Source organism: Myotis lucifugus, unplaced genomic scaffold (genome assembly GCF_000147115.1).
Source record: "Myotis lucifugus unplaced genomic scaffold, Myoluc2.0 scaffold_9, whole genome shotgun sequence".
Lineage (NCBI taxonomy): Eukaryota > Metazoa > Chordata > Mammalia > Chiroptera > Vespertilionidae > Myotis > Myotis lucifugus.
Genome location: NW_005871057.1, coordinates 1,352,052 through 1,372,979, shown reverse-complemented (window position 1 = coordinate 1,372,979; position 20,928 = coordinate 1,352,052).

Here is a 20,928-nt window from a genome sequence, read left to right as displayed (position 1 = left end):
CAACGCAAGCAAATGATGGCACGAATAATATCACAATACTATTCAGAGACAGAAAATAATAGATGAGTAAATTCCTCAATGCAATCTTCCTAGGATAATGTTTTCTAATGAATTATGTGGTATAGATGTTTAGGAAACTATTTTCCCTCCAGAGAAATGCTCCTTTATTAACTTAGAAAAAATCAAAATGCTGCCCCACACAAAGAGTACACATTCTTGGTTTTCAAATAAGTGTTTTTCATTTAAATAACAATAGTACAGGGAGCATAACATTCAATATTTAATTTCATATTTTGAGGACTTTTCTCATTTTAATCCTCTTAAATCTTCAAAGAAAATCCAATGCTTCATCGCATCTTTATTTCAATTTTTATTGCTTTTTCTGATTATAAGAATAATGCAAGCTACCATAAAATTTCAAATATCTCAGAAAAGCATTACACAGAAAGCAAAGAATCCTGCAATTATTCAGAATTGCTACTCTTATCAAATCTCTAACTACTGCTTCCAAATTTTCTCAACCTATTAACCCTCATCTGACCTCTCCTCCTTTGAGACCAGCCCATCTCCTTCCTCCACGTTACAACCCTACCTCTCCAGTTCATGTGCAGCCAAACATCCCCATAATTTAAAAAATGTCCTCTGGCCCTTCGGTCCCTTTTAGGCCTATAAGTTTTCTCTCTTTTCCTTCTCATACGAACATCTCAAGAGTTAGGTATATTGATTTCTCAGATCACTATGACCTGGTTTCTTTCCCTTTTATTTAACTGAAGCCATGAGGTTCTGATGTCCAAATATAATGAACACATTTATTATCTCAGAAATCTCTCTAACGTTAACACTGCTGATGTCTCCCACCTTAATCTTATCATTTTTCTCTCTCCTCATTCTCTTCCTCCATCTGATAATGCCTTCTTGATCTTTTTTATTAATTTCTCTTCCTTTGCTTGTCCTTCTTACGTTGATGCTTTGTCTTTGGCCTACTTTCCTTCTCACTTTCCATGAGTTGTCTCATCTCATCTCATTGATCGCATTACAGACTGATAACTCCCAAATCACATTCATCTCCAGCCCTTAACAAGATCTTCAGGCTCCACACGCCTGCATGTGCCTATATTTCCCAAAGGCACCTTGAAATCAGCATTGTCCAGAGTGACTTCATCACTGCCTCCCCCTTTCCTAAGAGACCTCCTCCTTCTGTATTCCATGTGTCAGCTATTGACATCATCACCCACCTGGTCACCCAAGAAAGAAACTAGGCAGTCCATTTCTACTTTTCCTCTTCTTCATTCTCCCTAAGACTTAACCATCCAAACATATCTTGAATCTGTTCTCTTTTCCCTAATTTAGGCCCCATTCTTTTTATTATTATTTTTTCTTTTAGTCTCATAAAAAAATGGGACTAATTTTCTAGAGTCCAGTTCTGGCCCCTCAAATACATTCCTATACTGCTTTCAACATAAACTTTAGAAAATTAAAACCTGATCCTATTATTTGCTGCACTAAAATTATTAATGGTTCCTCACAGCTTTCAAATAAAAATCCAAGCTCTTTAGTATAGCTTAAGGCTTCTATAATTATTCTACTGCCATCTCACAATTTATGATCCAACATGAAACTACTTATGATTCCTTGCATACATTATGCCCTTTTCTTCACGTCCAGCGGTTCTCAACCTGTGAGTCGCGAACAATGAAAATACATCCTGCATATCAGATATTTACATTACGATTAATAACAGTAGCAAAATTACAGTTATGAAGAAGCAACGAAAATAATTTTATGGTTGGGGGTCACCACAACATGAGGAACTGTATTAAAGGGTCGCGGCATTAGGAAGGTTGAGAACCACTGAATGTTATTCCCCCTTATCTTTCTCTCTGTTTATACTCATTTGCCTGTCGAATCTTTACTCATTGATTTCCTTTTTCAGTGGACTAAAAGTTAGCTTTTACTTTTTCTGAGGTTCAAAGAACAGATGAATTTCTGTTTTTAGTAACAGTGGATTAGACTGCTGTAGAGTAACCTGGAGCTGGGCTGAAGAACTAAAAGAACCAGACAAAATAGTTTTTAAAGATTTGATTGAAGGCATAGGAGAGTTCCCAAGACAAATACCCAAGAGAGAAAAAAGGAATGGAGAGGTGAGCCCAATTTTCTTCTCAAAGCAGTTCCTGATAGGAGTATAAGTTAGTACTCCCATCTTCAGGCTCCACAGTTTTTTAGAAAACTGTTTGGCATTATCTACCAAAGCTACAACCCATACCTATAATCATGTAATTCCACTGTTAGATACGTACTTCATCACAGAAATGTATATCAAAGCCATACAGAAGAATGTACGTAGAAGCATTGTTCATAATAGTCCCAAACTAAAAACTACTGATATTTCCATCAAATAATAGAATGGAAAAATTATTAGTATTATATTTATACCATGTAATTAGTAGCATATTTATTCCAGGAATACTATGTAGCAATGAAAATGAGTGAACTACTGCTATACACAGCAACATGAAAGATTTTTCTAAACAAACTTTGCATGAAAAATGCCAGATACAAAAGAATATATGCTATAAATCTTCATTTATATAAAGTAAGAAATCAGGCAAAACAAATGCATCATGGTAAAAGTCAAAATGGTGGGGGTTTTTGTAGAGAAAGGAGGGTGCAACACTTGGAACCCTAGAAATATTTTAGTCCTTGATCTCAATAATGCTTACATGGAGTATTCAATTTATGATCACTTGTCCAGCTGTACATCTATAATTTGTGAAAATTTTGGTACATATGTTACACTTCAATAAGAAAATCCTTTTAAAAAAGAAAACAGGAGATGTACATCTTAATAGAAAATAGTATATGGGCAATTGAAAAGGGGATATAAATATAAAGCTATATTTTAGAAAAGTAAAAAATTTTGAGTATCTCAACCTACATGTGCCTTAAAAGCTATTGCCACTAAATTACTAGAAAACTACCAACCACTGGTAAGTGTCAAGGCATACACATTACTTACTACCACAAAGAACCCGTGCAGAAATTTTATTTAGACACAATTGAAAAGCTTCTCTTTCTGTAGAATATGCTTTACTTTTCAAATAAATCCCAAATCAGAGATGGTTCTGGGTCATTTTCTCTAGCTGACTTCATTTGGGAGTTGCTAATCAATTTCATTTGTTTTAGTCTGGTGAATGCTCTGGACTGAGGTTTCTGGAAGGCTTTTCCTGGACTTTGTTATAGGTAACTCTGTCCTTTTACAAAATTTCTCACTGTGTATGAGTACCTAGGAGACATCCTAGGGTTTTATCTTCATATTCTGATGCACCGTAGGATTGAATAAAAAATTCTGTGCCTTTCAAAGGCCAGAAAATAGTTTGGCAGCTTCCGGGTATATTTTTTGTCTTGGGATGCAGGAGTTTATTTTGAAAGAGCTTTACCTTTAAAAATCAGAACCATCAACATTAGATCACTGCATTTAGATGGTAAAATTGGTTTCCAAATAACCCACCTTAAGCTGGTGGTCCAGCAGGAACAGCACAAGAGATACAAGTGAAGAAGATGTAGAGTTAGGCATCCACCTCTGGGTTCCTGACACCTCCACTTGCATTTATCCAGTGTAGCAGCCAGTTGCTCCTATATCTGACAACTGTGCTTCCTCACACACATGTACTGCACAGCTTCCTTAGGCAGCCATAATAGGGTGGCCTCAGCTGGTGGCAAAAAGCAGATAGCCCACAGATGCTTTTCTTCCCAGAGAGGTGCCAGCTCCCCACTCTATCACCTCCTACAGTCAACCTTTAACATTTTTATTAATACACCCATACATACGTTCTCCCTGGCCTCACAGAATCCTAAGCCTAGGTGGGAACTCAGATATTTTTAAAGTCCCTTACTCTGCAATTCTGATAAATGAGCCTTTGCTTTGTTCCCCTAGATACAAGTTTCTACTTCTGGAAATTACTCATATCCACAGTTTCTATAAAAATGTAGATTCTCTGGCTTAGTCTTTCAGTGTCCTTCCAGGAACCAGAATCTGTCCCTTAACCCCTATCAAATGTTACTGAAACATTTCCCTGAAGTTGGTTGTTTACCTATTAGCCTGACTTTCTGGCTGCCTATCTGCCTGATCACCTGGAATTACAAACAAGTTGTACGTTTCTCACTATCTTGTTTCACCTATCAGTTGGGAAATGATTATCATCTTGGACTGGATGACTCCCACTCCCACATTTATTTTTTTTATTTATGTTTAAATTATAGTTGGCATTCAATATTATATTAGTTTCAAGTGTACAACATAGTTATGAGACATTTATGTATCTTACAAAGTAACCACTCCCACCTTTATATCAAATACTTCCTGCCACAAAGACTGTGATCAGGAAGAGAGGACTTCTCCATAGCTCCAGCAATTGTGTCTAATGTTTCTGTGATGGACACACACTAATATGGCCCTGAATTATCCCCGCCTCCTGGTATTCACACTTGCATGTAATTCCCTCTACTGAGTGTGAGTGGAAACTGTGACTTGTTTGGAACCAGCAGTAATTAACAAAGGTGATGAGCTGTCATGCCCATGATTTTGTTGCATAAGGTTGTAAGTTCTATCTTGCTAGGAAATGCCCTCCATTGATTGTCTCCCTCACTAGGTTAGATGAAGCAAGTGTCCATACGGATGTGCATGTGGCAATGAACTAAGGATGGCCTCTGGAAAATAGTCAGCTAGAATCTGGGACTCTCAGTCCAATAGCTCACAAGAAACTGAACTCTGACAATAATCACGTGAACTTGAAAGAGAATCCTTCCTCGGTCAAGCCTCAGATGAGACCTCACTCCTGGCCAACAACCTGACTGCAGCCGTGAGAGACCCTGATACAGAAGATCCAGCGAGCTATGCCTGGACTCCTGCGTTACGGAAACTGTGAGGTAATTTAAAATTTGTGGTAACTTGTTACATAGCAATAGATCATTAATATAATTCCAATATCTACCCCACTCCCAAAGGTCACTGAATGTAAGTGGGTTAGTCCTAGGCCAAGTTGTCAAATTTGTAATAATAAGCCTCTAACTTGATAGGCTTTTGAATGTAAGGGAAAAGTAATATATCTACAGAGATCAATTTCTAATGCTTTTAAATTCTGCCATTTTTGAGTGTCTGAGGTGAGTCAGTGAGCAGTTACTGACCTTCCACATGTTTCTTTCATTACAGTTGGCAGAGACACCGTTCGTTTTCAGATGCTGTGGTAAACTATATTTCCAAAGATGGCTGTCATAATACCCCATCCTATGTGCTCCCGTGCAGTGTGACCTCGCCACGGATCCGTCAGAGGCGGGGTCTAATGCCCCTCCTCTTGGATCTGGGCCAAACTTCGTGATATGTTCCTAATCAATAACATGTGCAGAAGCAATGCCACATTAGTTTTTAGGTTAGGTCACAAAAAGCCACACAGCGGCTGCCTGGTTCTCTTGTCACTCTTCCTCTCAGGGCACTTCTTTTCAGCTGGCTCCCTCTCCGAAGCCAGCCACCAAGCTGTGAGAAGCCAAAGCCAGATGGAGAGGCCACATGTAGGGGCTCCAACGGATATGTTCAGCTGAGCCCAGCCTTTAAGTCAGATCCCAGGCCCATGAGTGAGGCAGCTTCCTGATGGTTCCCCAGCAATTTGGATCATTCCTGCCACTTGGGTTTTCCAAGACTATTTCCCAGACATTGTGGAGCAGAGACAAACTGCGATGGTCAGTTCTACAAGTCAAACGTGGCTGGGCTACAGTACCCAGTTATTCAGTCAAACACTAATCTAGACATTGCTATGAAAGTACTTTTGTAGATATAATTAACACCCACCATCAGTTGACTTTATGTAAAGGAGATTATCCTAGCTAATCTGGGTTAGCTTGATCCAATTAGTTGAAAGGCTTTAAGTCTAGAACAGACTGAGGCTTCCCTGAGGAGGAGGAAATTCTTATGGACTGAAGCATCACCTCTGCCCAGAGGTTCCCAGCCTGCTTTTCCTGACAGCCTGCCCCGCTGTCAGACATGCTCAGCCAGCCCCCACAATTCTGTAAGCCAGTTCCTTGTAAAAAGTTTCTTTCTTTCTTTCTATCTATCTATCTATCTACCTATCTATCTATCTATCTATCAAGAGGAAATATGCAAATTAGGCTGGGACACCGTAATGGGTCACAACCAAGCAGGAGGAAGTTGCACGCGCAGGTGAGGCCCAGAGAGGAGACAGAGACAGAGACAGGGGGCCGGCGAGCCGCTGCGCTCCAGCTCGGGCGCCCCCCCACTCCCCACCCTCCCCCACCCCCCAGCTGGAGCGGACATGGACACGGACAGGGGGGCCGGCCCGCAGCCTCCATGGCCGAGCACAGGCCCGGTGAGGAGACGGTGGGCCCGCCTCCCGCAGAATTGGCGCAGGTCCCTCCCGGCTCCCACAAAAGCGGCACCACGGCTCCCTCCCGGCTCCTATGGGCGCCGGTGGCTCATTTCCACCTCCCACAGAAGCCGCACAGCTCCCGTGGAAGCAGGGGACAGCCTACTATGCGCAATATCGTGCGATGGGCTACTAGTACACTAATAATATACATGGCTGTTTCTTGGATGGACCCCTCTGCATAAGCCATGTGGCCATCCCCTATCTGAATTCTTTACTCACAGAATCAATTTAATTATATAATGGTTGTTTTTTTATACCAATGAGATTGAATTGTTTGTTATGCAGCAATCAACAAACAGAATTCTTCCTGTTACTTAACCATCTTTTAAAAACATATCTAAATCATAGGAAAACACTGATTGTATATATCTTGCATTTCTTTTCATACTTTAGGCAAAATAAAGGGAAAATGGAGCACAATTCCTGGATCTAAACACATATTTCATCCATTATATCATTAATCTCTAAATCTAAAATACATCTTTCTATCTTTAGTCAAAATTGTATTAAAAACTTATGAGACAAAAGCCTCCTAACTTATTCTTAGAAAAGTTACATTTGTAACCTGGATTTTCCTTAATAATATCAATATGCCAGAACCACAAAAATACTAATGATATCACACTAACAGTCATGAACATTCTCTCTCTAGCTGTAGCCCTACCTTCTTTTACAGAACCTCTATTCTATAAAACTTCCCCTTCCCTATCCCCAGTTCCTTTCTGAGAATGTCCATTTGAGCATAAACATGTTCTTTCCTTTTCCTCTTGGTACCCACCACTTCCCCACACACATCTTCAGCACCCTTTTGAGGTGTCTAGTGCTGTACCTCCCTCGGACTGCGAAACCCTGTGAGGGTGGTGCCCCAGCACAGTGCCAGGATCAGCTGTCCATGGTGCTGATTTCTGTGCCAAGGGCACTGTACTCAAATGGCACAAAGAACTGCCTCACTTTGTTGGTGAGACCATTGACTGGCCATCAGAGCCAAAGACTCAGATCTTAGATTTCGCTCAGTACAGCCATGAAAGGCCTTGAGTGTTCCCACATGATGCTAGGGTTTGGTTAAACCTACAAGTTTATTAATACATCAGTGATATATATATATATATATATATATATATATATATATATATATATATATATATATATATATATATAAAATAGAGGCCCGGTGCACAAAAATTTGTGCACTCTGGGGGGAGGGGGGGGTCCCTCAGCCCGGCCTGTGCCCTCTAGCAGTCTGGGACCCCTCGGGAGATAACGACCTGCTGGCTTAGCCTGCTCCCGGGTAGCAGAGGGCAGGCCCAATCCCTAGGTGCAGCCCCTGGTCGGGCTCAGAGCAGGGCTGATTGGGGAGTTGGGGCGCCGCCCCCTGTCATGCACAGAGCAGGGCGGATCGGGAGGTTGCGATGCCACCCTCAGTCATGCTCAGGGTAGAGCCGATTGGGGGGTTGGGGCGCCGCCCCCTGTCACACTCAAGGCAGGGTCGATGGGGAGGTTGCAGAGCCACCCCCTGACATGCACAGAGCAGGGCCAATCAGGGGGTTGGGGCGCTGCCCCCTGTCACTCACAGAGCAGGGCCCATCAGGGGGGTTGGGGCTCCATACCCTGTCACGCACAGAGCAGGGTCGATCAGGGGGTTGGGGAGCTCCCCCCTGTCATGCACAGAGCAGGGCCCATCAGGGAGTTGGGGAGCTCCCCCCTTTCATGCACAGAGCAGGGCCGATCAGGGGGTTGAGGAGCTCCCCCCTGTCACTCACAGAGTAGGGCCGATAGGGGAGTTGGGGCACCGCCCCCTGTCACAGAGCAGGGCGGATAAGCGGGTTGGGGCGCCGCACCCTGTCACACTCAGGGCAGGGCCGATCAGGGGGTTGGGGCGCCTCACCCTGTCACACACAGAGCTGCAGGGCGATCAGGGGGTTGGGGAGCTCGCCCCTATCAGGCACAGAGCAGGGCTGATCAGGGGGTTGGTGCGCCTTCCCCTGTCATGAACAGAGCAGGGCAGATAGGGAGGTTGTGGCCCCGCCCCCTGTCACACACAGAGTCGCAGGGCGATCAGGGGGTTTGGGCGCTGCCCCCTGTCACGCTAATCCCAGTGTCGGGAGGCCTCGCGACTCCGCTGATCCCGGTGCTGGGAGGCATATCACCCTTTTACTATATAGGATAGAGGCCTGGTGCATGGGTGGGGGCTGGCTGGTTTGCCCTGAAGGGTGTCCTGGATCAGGGTGGGGGTCCCGCTTGGGTGCCTGGCCAGCCTGGGTGAGGGGCTGATGGCTGTTTGCAGCTGGTCACACCCCCTTCAGGGTGGGGGTCCCCACTGGGGTGCCTGGCCAGCCTGGATGAGGGGATGATGGCTGTTTGCAGCTGGTCACACCCCCTTTAGGGTGGGGGTCCCCACTGGGGTGCCTGGCCAGTCTGGGTGAGGGGCTGAGGGCTGTTTTCAGGCTGGAGGGTGACTGAAGCTCCCAACCTCTCCTTTTTTTCTTTTTTCTTTTTATTCTGGGCCAGCTTTAGCTCTGAGGCTTGGCTTCAGCTCTGAGGCCTCGGCTGCTGAAAGCAGGTATCTGGTTTGTTTGGGTTCTATAATCGAAACACTGTTTCAACTCCAGCTCTGAGATCCTGGCTGGCTGAAAGCAGGTTTCTGGGGTTTTGTTTAGCTTCTATATCTGTAACAATGTTTCAAACTGCAAGCTCAGAGGCCGGCAGCAGCAGGCGGGGAACATTGGCTTCCTCCATCACTGAAGCAAGCAAGCCTCATGTTCGCTTCAAGCTGCCTGGCTGCCAGCCGCCATCTTGGCTGGCAGTTAATTTGCATATCGCCCTGATTAGCCAATGGGAAGGGTAGCAGAGGTATGGCTAATTACCATGTTTCTCTTTTATTCATCCCTCCACTTTTTTTCACATGCTTCTTTATATATATATTGATTTCAGAGAGAAAGGGAGAGAGAGAGAGGAAGAGAGAGAGAGAGAGAGAAACAACAACGATGACAGAGAATGATTGATGGGCTGCCTTCTGCACTCCCCCTATTGGGGATTGAGCCCACAATTCCTGACTAGGAATTGAACTGTGACCTCCTGGTTCATAGGTTGATGCTCAACCATTGAGCCACATGGGCTGGGCCAATGCTCCCTTTTAATGGGCAGCAATCAATGCTGCTCTCTGCCTTAATATAGTACTAAGTCTTTAGTGAAAATGGATTTTTCCATTTTTATCTTCAGCCTTTAGCCTCTTTGAAATGAATTCATGATCATCATGCTGAAAAGCAAATTTCAATAGCAGACAGCATGTTATATTCAAAATTTGTCCTCAATTCTAATTAACAAGCTTGCTTGTTATTCTCTCCTCTCTTGGAATAAACTCATTCTCAAACGTTTTCTTGGACCTTTTTCCAAACAGACCCTGAGTGAACCTGCACTGATGTGTTGATTCTAAAGGGAGCCACCCTTGGGCCTCACCTGGAAATGCCCACTGCATCACATGGCTTTAATGACTTAGTTTATTTAAGGCAAGTTACAAGTTCTTGCTTTGTTCTGACAAGTGAAGAATCCAGAACTCCAATTTTAATTAAAATATTTTATTTTTGTGTCTTGGTTTATTTTGATTTACAGATTCTAATATTGCACATAATACAGTAGTTAAGAAGTGGACTTTGGAACAAGACTGTTTGAGTCCATCTTAGTTCTGCCTACTACTAACTGTGAGGCCTGGAAGAAGTTAGTTGATCACTTTCTGTGCTTTAGTGTTCCTAGCTATGAGCTTGTTAATAGTGCATACACCATAGGGTTTCAGTGGAGATTAGTTCACATTAATAAGCAACATTGGCCCAGAACAGTGATTGGTATACAGTAAGCACTATATACAGATTTGCTTACATTATTTAACAATTGCTTAGCTGCTATAATGTTGCCAATCATTACCCATGCAAAGAGCTTCTCGTTTAGTGACACCAGGTGTGTAAGAATTGATGTGGTCTAGGTACATGCCAAGAATTTTATTTAACACTTCTGTGCATTCTGAATTTGGGGAAGGAGGGGGAATAGAGGAAATTGTGCAAATTTTTATATTAATTTGCAATAAAACATTAAATTCTAGCACATGTCATAATAGAAAGAGTTTCCAAACAAATGTGTTTTATTGGCATGTAGATACAATTTCCGTGTAAATACAGCCATGCAGTTTAACCAGAAGCTGGCACAGAGATATGGTGTTAATACATTAGATCTATATGTACTCTGTGTGTCAGGCTACATTATTTAATTATATTCCACTGTCATAAATGTCAAAATCTCTCCTATTTTGACCAAGAGGAATACCTACCACAAAGACAGATTTTCCATTCACTCTTAATTTGTATATTTTCCTTATTCATTACCTCAAAATACTGAAGGCCTCTAACCAATGAACTAATAATATTAAAAAATAAAGTGTAAATGAAAACTTAAGATTTACATGCACACAAATATGTACACAAATATTCACAAAAGCTTAATTTCTAAAAGCCAGAAACTGGAAACAACCAAAATTTCTTTCATTAAGTGAAATTGTGCCCAGCTAGCATGGTTCAGTGGTTGAGCATCGACCTATGAACTAGAGGTCACAATTCAATTCCTGGTCAGGGTACATGCCCTGATTGTGGGCTCAATCCCCAATGTGGGATGTGCAGGAGGCAGCCGATCAATGATTCTCTCTCATCATTGGTGTTTCTGTTTCTCTCTCCCTCTCCCTACCTCTCTGAAATCAATAAAAATACATTTTTTTAAAAAAGTGAAATTGTAAACAAACTCTAATACATCCAAATCATTAAGTCCTACTCAGCAATAAAAAGAAATGTACTACTGATACATGCAACAAATAGGACAACTCCCAAGGGACTTGTGCTGGGTGAAAGATGGTTAATCTCAAAAGATAACATACTATATGATTCCTTTTATATAACATCCTTGAAATGACAAAAGTATAGAGATGGAACATGAATCAATGGTTACCAGAGGTTGAAGAAAGACAGTAAGTGGATGGGGCTATAAAAGGGTAGCATGAGGAATCCTTGCGATGGAATTGCTCTTGGCTGTAGTGGTTTCACACACATCTACACATATGATAAAAATGCATAGAACTAAATGCACACACACAAAAAATGGATGCATGAAAAGCTGACAAAACGTGAATAAGATTGATGGATTTTGTCAATGGCAATTCCCAGTTGTGACACTGAACTATCTACACGAATAAAAGAGAAACATGGTAATTGGCGTACGACCGCTACCCTTTTCATTGGCTAATCAGTGAGTATATGCAAATTAACTGTCAGCCAAGATGGCGGCCGGCAGCCAGGCAGCTGGAAGCGAACAGGAGGCTTGCTTGCTTCAGTGAAGGAGGACTCCAACATTCCCCGCCTGCCTTGCCGGCCTCTGAGCCGGAAGTTTGAAACTTTGTAACAAATATAGAAGATAAACAAAACCCCAGAAACCAGCTTTCAGATCTCAGAGCTGGAGTTATACATTGTTTCAATTATAGAACGCTCAGCAGCGGAAGCCTCAGATCTAGAGCCAGAGCTAAAGCTGGCCCAGAATAAAATTTAAAAAAAGAGAAATAAAAGGAGCGGTTGGGAGCTTCAGTCAACAACCACCAGCCTGAAAGCAGCCCTCAGCCCCTCACCCAGACTGGCCAGGCACCCCAGTGGGGACCCCCACCGTGAAGGGTGTGTGACCAGCTGCAAACAGCCATCATCCCCTCATCCAGGCTGGCCAGGCACCCCAGTGGGGACCCCCATCCTGATCCAGGACACCCTTCAGGGCAAACCAGCCGGCCCCCACCCGTGCACCAGGCCTCTATCCTATATAGTAAAAGGGTAATATGCTTCCCAGCACCGGGAAGAGCGGAGCCGCGAGGCCTCCCGGCACCGGGATCAGCATGACAGGGGGCAGCGCCCAAACCCCCTGAAATTATATTTTTATTTGATTGTACTTATTTATCCCCCATTATATAAACAAAGACTGTTTCTTATTTGATCACTTTATAACCATGTCTATCACATTGAAAGCCTGCATAAAAAAATATTGAATAAGGAAAAGAACAAATGAAGAAATCAAAGCTCAAAGATATGTAATATTTGTTCAATCTTCTAAGCCACGAGCAGAACCAAAATTCCCTTTCTTTTCATCTATCATTTGAGCCATTGTATCATACTTTTCATAAGAGTACAAAGTATTGCTTTTCTAATAATACATGGGATGGAATTATAAAAACTAAGGACTTCAGAATTCAAAACCTTAATTCCAAAGCTCCTACATGAATGCCATAGATTCACTGTTTTGAATGTGTCTATTAATTCTTAGTAGTTATTCACAGCTGCATTCAAACTGTGAAAGACCCAGAGAATAGTTGCTGTTTCAGTGTATTTTTCACTGATGCATAGCAACAATATGATTCCTTACTTTACTGTTAAATTCAAAATGATGAATGTTCCAATGAGGAGTTAATATGAGCAACTTTTATCATAATATCACAAATATTTGTTCTGATTATTCTGTACTGCATTTCATTTATACTCACTAGCCTTCAAGTTAACTGTTTGTATTTAAATCTGAGCAACTCTGAAAAAGAATTTTACAAGCTCTACCAAGAATATCAAAGATGGCATTCTAAACTTATTTCAACGAAAGTTTTTCTATTTTATATCACATATTAGTCAAAGACAGCACAACCTGAAAAACTAAAAGTTATAATGTTTGCAAGAAGTGATGAAAATGTCTAATAAGCAATTGAATTCGACAGAGTTCTTTGATTTCTAATTTTATAAAATTTATTCAAAAAGTTTCCCAGAATTGATTGCTTTACCATAGTCAGGCTATAAAGAACACTTCCACTTAATGCTGGCTATTCTTATAATCTCTAGACATGCATCTATCATTCCTGTACTCATTGTTCCACAACGATGCAGTCATGACCACTCATTATAGATTGATATATGTGCTCTGTTCTCCTCTATTCTTATATAGTATGCCCATCTTCCTCATTAGATCATAACCCTCCTGTGATAGAAATCATGTCTATAGTACATTTTTTTTGCAATTTTCCATGTTTAAAAACATTGCTCATTGCTTAAAGGAAACAATTGACAACTCAGTCATAAAGAATTCACAGTGGTGCACAAATTTATCAATTTAATATTTTTATGTTCCTGTGAGAGGCTATGTACCAAAATATTTTCTAATCTTGGGTGAATTGACTCTGACAAGCAGACAAGAAAAAGAACAACATGTCACTTATATTCAGGGCTGGCTAATCAGTGATCGCAAGCTTTTCAGTGTGCAAAAGTTACATTTGCATTAAAAAAAAAAACACAGAAAAAATGTGTCTGTTGATGTGCATTTCTTTAATTTTCCCCTTTCCTTACTGCTCCCATTTGGAATATGCAATGCCAACTTGGGAGACATCTATAGTATGTGTATATATATGTGTATATATATATGTATGTGTATATGTGTGTGTGTGTGTGTGTGTGTGTGTGTGTGTGTGTGTGTGTGTATATATATATGTATAGTTAATATGCAAAGTGCCCCCTCCGGAGTTTGACCGGGAGACTGGGCGGTCAATCACTCGCTATGACATGCGTTGACCACCAGGGGGCAGCGCGAAATGAAGGAAGGTCCCAACTGGGAGCCAGCAGCCAGGGAAGGGAGACCCCGGCTGGCAGCCAGAAGGCCCTGATCGGCCCTGATCACCGGCCAGGCCTAGGTTCCCTACCCGTGCACGAATTTTGTGTACCAGGCTCTAGTATATTAATAATCATACTTCAAAAGAGAAAAAAACATTTTCCAAGATAATACAAACATGCAAAACAGTAGGTAAAACAGGGTTTTCCCAAAGAGGAGCTCATGCCTACCACAGTTTCTCACACAGGTGTTCAGTATTGGCAGTTTTGGAAGTCAGAAAGGCTTTGAGAAGACTGTGCCTCATACTCCCTCTTTGAAGAGAAACCATGATTCTTCACAAAAGTTAGCACAGCTCAAATCTAATTTTTAAATCTCCAAAATAGCAGGATTTCCACCGAAATCCTCTGGTCCAGGAGTTGGAAACCAGCTGGTAGTGAAAGAATGATGCACCTTTGGTGCAAAATAATAGAGAATGGTAGTCATTAGGATAAACTTGATAGAGTTTTTTACCATTATCAAGCATTGCTGCCAAATTCTCCGATTTTTTGAAAAGTCCAAAACATGTATTTTATATATCACCCAAATTTTTAAATTTGGGGAACTAATTTATTTAAAAGAAATAAAAATACTGTGCAAGCCCAACTAAATACACCTATGGGTCAAATGAGGCATAAACTGTTGGTTTCTTAAAATCTCTCCTCTGGATTGATTGTAATATGTCCTAGTTCCTAAGGGCTTACTTTAAGCAATGCCCTGTACCAAGAATGTTGCATTTATAATTAAATTTGCATTCTTATGATATGGGTACCATTGATTGGGGTAACATAAAGCACTCACTTTACAGGTAAGTAAACTGAGACACTGGAAGATTAAGTTGCACATATTAGATGACATTGTCAAACATACCACATACACAAACTCAAATTTTTAATGACTGCAACATAAAAATGGCTCCAAACATGCTATTATTTCACTTTTTCTTCTCCTTCTGGTCCGAGTTCAAAACAAAATCAAGGTTGGGAACTACTGCGTTATATAATAAAATTGAATAAAATTGCTAAAGTTTGCTATAGACTCTATGAAAATCCTACCTTAAGGTTACAACTTTTAGTCTTACAAAGAGAGCCCACAATAAATATTGAACAGAAAAATATCTTTATCCAAATATGAGATTGTAGCCAGGAAGAGCAAAACTAGCAGGGGGTGGGGTGGGTGAGTAAAGCCTGCAAGATAAAAACTAAGACATACTACAATCAATAAACATTTTTTAGTATAGACAATAGTCAAAGCTCTGTGCAAGCAGTTATTTCAATAGCCTAGAGGCTATGTGATGTCTGATTTGAGAGACATTTCAGACCTAGAATCAACAGGAATTGATGACTAATATGAAGTGGATGGTATGTGACAGAGAATGATAGTGGAGTCATTAACCAAGATAAAGGAACACAGGAGAAAGAACAAAACGTGGTGTGGAGTATAGAATGGAGTGCATTGACATTAGATGAGGACGTCCAAAGGACACAGTGAAGAGGATAGATGGACAATCTAGCTATATAATAAAAGCCTAAGCGACCATTACGGCGGAACAACCAGAACGACTGGTTGCTATGATGCACACTGACCACCAGGGGGCAGATGCTCAACGCAGGAGCTGCCCCCTGGTGGTCAGTGCACTATCCACAGGTGGAGTGCTGCTCAGCCAGAAGCCGGGCTTACAGCTGGCAAGCACAGCGGCAGTGGCGAGAGCCTCTTCCATCTCTGTGGCAACGCTAAAGAGCAGCAAGCCAAGCAGTAAGGAGCAGTGAGCAGGAGGGCAGTAAGGAGCGAAGGCTCCTGGACTGCAAGAGGGATGTCTTCCTGCCGGCTTAGGCCCACCTGCCAGATGACCGGGGTGAGCAGTGCTCCCACAGTGGGCCAATCCCTGCAGGCCATGCCCACCACCAGTACACGAATTCCTGCACCAGGACTCTAGTCAGTAAAATAAGAGCCAGGCAGGGTGAGGTTTAGATGGATAGGGGTGAGATTCTGGAAAGGAACCACATCAGGCATCCTCATCTTCTGGGTGTTAATCATGAGTCACCAGGAGAAGAGTGAGAACATTACCAAATTGCCTGGAGGGACTTGTAATAATGATGGAGTACGAAGAACATACATAAGAGTTCAGTTCCAACATTCCAAATGGTACTTGGCTATCACAGTTCAATAGTGTCTTTCTAAAATAATACCTCCCTAGATTCCTCATACTGGATGAACTCTCATTCAGTTCATCTTCCTGGAACCATTGCTTGAAGTTTAAGATATTATCAAAGGCGCTGGGTGTTCAAATGGTGCTATGCAAAGTCCGAAGCATTCGATGGAGGGGTTTTAGGGTCCATTGTAGGGAATGAGTTCTGGGCCCTGACCCTAATCCAATTAGTGAAATTCCCTCTTAATTTTTTTTATATGTTGGGCTTTTCAGATAGAAGTTGCTGCTAAAAAGAATTCTACTCTTAAGACATTTTTAATAAAGAGATAAAGCTTTAAAAATTCACTGAAATTTCTTGGTCAGGTGTGACTTAGGTAATTTGTTACACATCATAAAGTAATGAAGTTTATAAATTTTCCATAAATTACAGATTTATAGGCATCCCATTAATAATGTCACTCTCACTATCATTTCTGGTGCATTCTTGAGTGAAAAAAGAATGATACTACCAAGTGTGCTGGGAATTTCACAAAATCCAGCTAAACTCATGGGAATGTGTTGCTAATGTGAAAGGTATTCTTCGTACATATTGTTAGGAACAATGGTTGAGAACTGGTGATCTTGATGATAGCCAAAGTCCTTGTAGAATGTCCAATTCCCAACTTCCGACTCAGAACCAGAGAAGAATGGATGGCTCACGGAAGGGTCAGAGAGTGAGGTCCTTCCTGAGGGCCAAAGGTCACAGCTAGGACACCCTTCTACAAAGGAGCCATTTAAGGGTTTCATAGAGACTAAGGGACAAACCAGGCTAACACCCAAACCAGAGCAAGAACATCAAACAAGCAAGGAGAAAGCATGAAGTAACTAAGTGGAAGTGAGGGTGAGGGTGGTAAGGAGGAAGGCTGACTCTAAGCAAATTTAGGCCTTCAGATGTGTGAAACATGGGGATACTGAACTATCTTCAGCACTTAGAGCAGGCAAACAGATGCTCTAATTCTACCTCAAAGAACATTTATCTCTTTAAGCCTCAGCAACAATGGTTTTTTTAATGCTATGTCTCAAGTTACATAAGAACTCATGGGAAGTTCTGAATAACATGAGTAAGACAGAAATACATAGAGGGGGAATGCTTGGGAGTGGACAAAATAGGTGAAGGGGATTAGAGGTACAAACTTCCAGTTTAAAATATATAAGTCATGGAAATATATAGGGAATTTAATCAATAATCCTAATAATAGAGAAACATGGTAATTAACTGTAACTTTGCTACCCTTCCCATTGGCTAATCAGCGAGACATGCAAATTAACTGCCAACCAAGATGGCGGCTGGCAGCCAGGCAGCTGAAGCGAACAGGAGACTTGCTTGCTCCAGTGATGGAGGAAGCCAAGGTTCCCCGCCTGCCACTGCCGGCTTCTGAGCTTGCACTCTAAGAAACAATGTTGCAAATATAGAGGCTAAACAAACCCCATGCTTTCAGCCAGCCGGCTGAGCTGGAGTTGCAACATTGTTTCAATTATAGAAGCCAAACAAACCAGATACCTGCTTTCAGCAGCCAAGGTCTCAGAGCTAGAGCCAAGCCTCAGAGCTAAAGCCGGCTCTCAGTTCCAGTGACAGCCATAGAAGGTAAGTAAATCCCAGAATAAAAAAAGAAAAAAAGGAGAGGTTGGGAGTTTCAGTCATCCGCCAGCCTGAAAACGGCCCTCAGCCCCTCACCCAGACTGACCAGGCACCCCAGTGTGGACCCCCATCATGAAGGGGGTGTGACCAGCTACAAACAGCCATCATCCCCTCACCCAGACTGGCCAGGCACCCCAGTGGGGACCCCCACCCTGAAGGGGGTGTGGCCAGCTTAAAACAGACATCATCCCCTTATCCAGGCTGGTCAGGCACCCCAGTGGGGCCCCCCACCCTGACCTGGGACACCCTTCAGAGAAAACCAGCCGGCCCCCTCCCGTGCACCAGGCCTCAATCCTATATAGTAAAAGAGTAATATGCAAACTGACCTTAACAGCAGAAAGACTGGGAATGACTGGTCACTATGACACACACTGACCACCAGGGGGCAGATGCTCAATGCAGGAGCTGCCCTCTGGTGGTCGGGGTGCTCTCACATGGGAGGAGCTCTGCTCAGCCACAAGCCAGGCTGATGGCTGTCAGTATAGCGGTGGTGGTGGGAGCCTCTCCTGCCTCCTCAGCAGCGCTAAGGATGTCCAACTGCAGTTTAGGCCTGGTCCCCGCTGGCAGGTGGACATCCCCCGAGGGCTGCCAGGCTGCCAGAGGAATGTCTGATTGCCAGCTTAGGCCCAATCCCCCGGGAAGCGGGCCTAAGCCAGCAGGTGGTCATCCCCTGAGGGGTCCCAGACTGTGAGAGGGCACAGGCCGGGCTGAGGGACCCTTCCCTCCCTCCCCCCCGAGTGCATAAATTTTTGTGCACCAGGCCTCTAGTATTGTAATAACTTTATATGGTGACAGATAGTAACTAGACTTATTGCAGTGATCAGTTTGCAATGTGTAAAATATTGAATCACTATGATATACACCTGAGACTAATAGGATATTGTATATCAATAATAGTTCAAGAAAAAAAGATTTGATTAACAGTATTATTTCACGGTATCCAGAGCCACAGCCTTCTATAAAAACCAAAAAAAATACCTACTGTTGTTATCTACATTCAGGGTTTTGTTCCCACGTGCATTGTCCCAGCCCCACCATATAGGCATGATGAGATTTGCAAAGTAAGTAAAGACTTGATGCAGTGAATAGTCTAGGGCAGTGGTCGGCAAACTGCAGCTCGCAAGCCACATGCAGCTCTTTGGCCCCTTGAGTGTGGCTCTTCCACAAAATAACATGTGCGGGCGAGCACGTACAGTGCGGTTGAAACTTCATCGCCCATGCACAGAAGTCGGTATTTTGTGGAAGAGCCACACTCAAGGGGCCAAAGAGCCACATGTGGCTCTCGAGCCGCAGTTTGCCGACCACTGGTCTAGGGGGAAAGAGGTGCTGGAGTTGGAATTGCTGGCAGGACACACACTTAAAAATCAGCAGCAGGCCCAACCGGTTTGGCTCAATGGATAGAGCGTTGGCCTGTGGACTGAAAGGTCTCAGATTTGATTGAGTATAGATTGTCAAACTGTACCTTTAAATGTTGACTACTAATCCAACCAAAATTTTAAATGCAGTATTATAAAGCAATATTGACAGGTGAGAGAATGGATGGATGGAAAGTATATTGGGGTGGGCAGGGAAGGAAGTAAAAGTGAGCTAAAGCTTCACCTTCCATAGCAGTAAATAATACCTAATACTGGAAAAATCAAGAAGTAGCAATACACCCAGCCAATTTTGAGATGTACAGATATAGAACAACAACAAATTATCTGAAAATAAGTGGAAGTGTGTGCCTCTTGGTAATGGGAAATGAGGGAGGTGCAAGTATCATTGGCAGGGGCTGGTGTTCTTCACAATGAGCCTTATAGGACTATTTGACTCTCTAAACATGAAATGTGGTATTTGCTATAAAAACTTTTAATTTAAAAAATATCAAAAAGCCTGAAAAATAATTTTTAGCAAAGCTAAAGCAAATAGGAAGAGTAGTAACTAAACAGATTTATAGGAGTGTGTATCCCATTGCCTCTCTCTGAACCCTTCACTCATTCCTTTTGTTGAGTAGAGGTCACCCATAAAAATATAACTAGCAGCAGTAAAGCCAAGTCCCATCAAAACTAGTTATGTTGCCCTAACCGGTTTGGCTCAGTGGAAGAGTATCAGCCTGTGGACTGAAAGGTCCCAGGTTCGATTCCGGTCAAGGGCATGTACCTTGGTTGCAGGCACATCCCCAGTGGGAGATGTGCAGGAGGCAGCTGATCTATGTTTCTGTCTCATCGATGTTTCTAACTCTCTATCCCTCTCCTTTCCTCTCTGTAAAAAATCAATAAAATAAAATAAAAAACTAGTTATGTTTCTTGTGAGATTGACTAAATCTTTCCTCTGAAGAGCCCAGCTGTATTGAGCATATTAAGGATGGAATATTAAAAAGTATTAAAAAGTAATTGAAGTGTCCATATATATAAAAGGCTAATATGCTAATTGTCCAACTGTTCGACCATTTGACCGGTAGCTCTGATGCTCACTGACCACCAGGGGACAGACGCTCAACACACAGGCATGGAAACATGGAACAGACTGATAAATCTCAGAGGGAAGGGGCGAGGGGGGAGGGCGGGAAGAGATTAACCAAAGATCTTATATGCATACTAGAGGCCTGGTGCACGGATTCGTGCACCGGTGGGGTCCCTTGTCTGGCCTGCACCCTTTGAAACCCAGGAACCTCCGGGGGGGGGGGGGGGGGGGGGTGTTGGATTGCCGGTTTCAGCCCAATCCCAGCAGGCCAGGCCAAAGGACCCCACCACTGCACGAATCCATGCACTGGACCTGTAGTATAGAAATAAAAATAAGAAAATACAAAGAGCAAATGACATCAAATGGTACTTAAGACCAAGTCCCTGAATAATTCCCACAATATGTCATTATTTATCACTTCTGCCTTTTATTTCCTGAAAAATTCAAATACCCCTTCAGCATCTGAAGTTATCAAAAACCAGTTTATGCCACTTCATTCTACTAAAGTCATCTGAGTCTAGTTTGGGGAA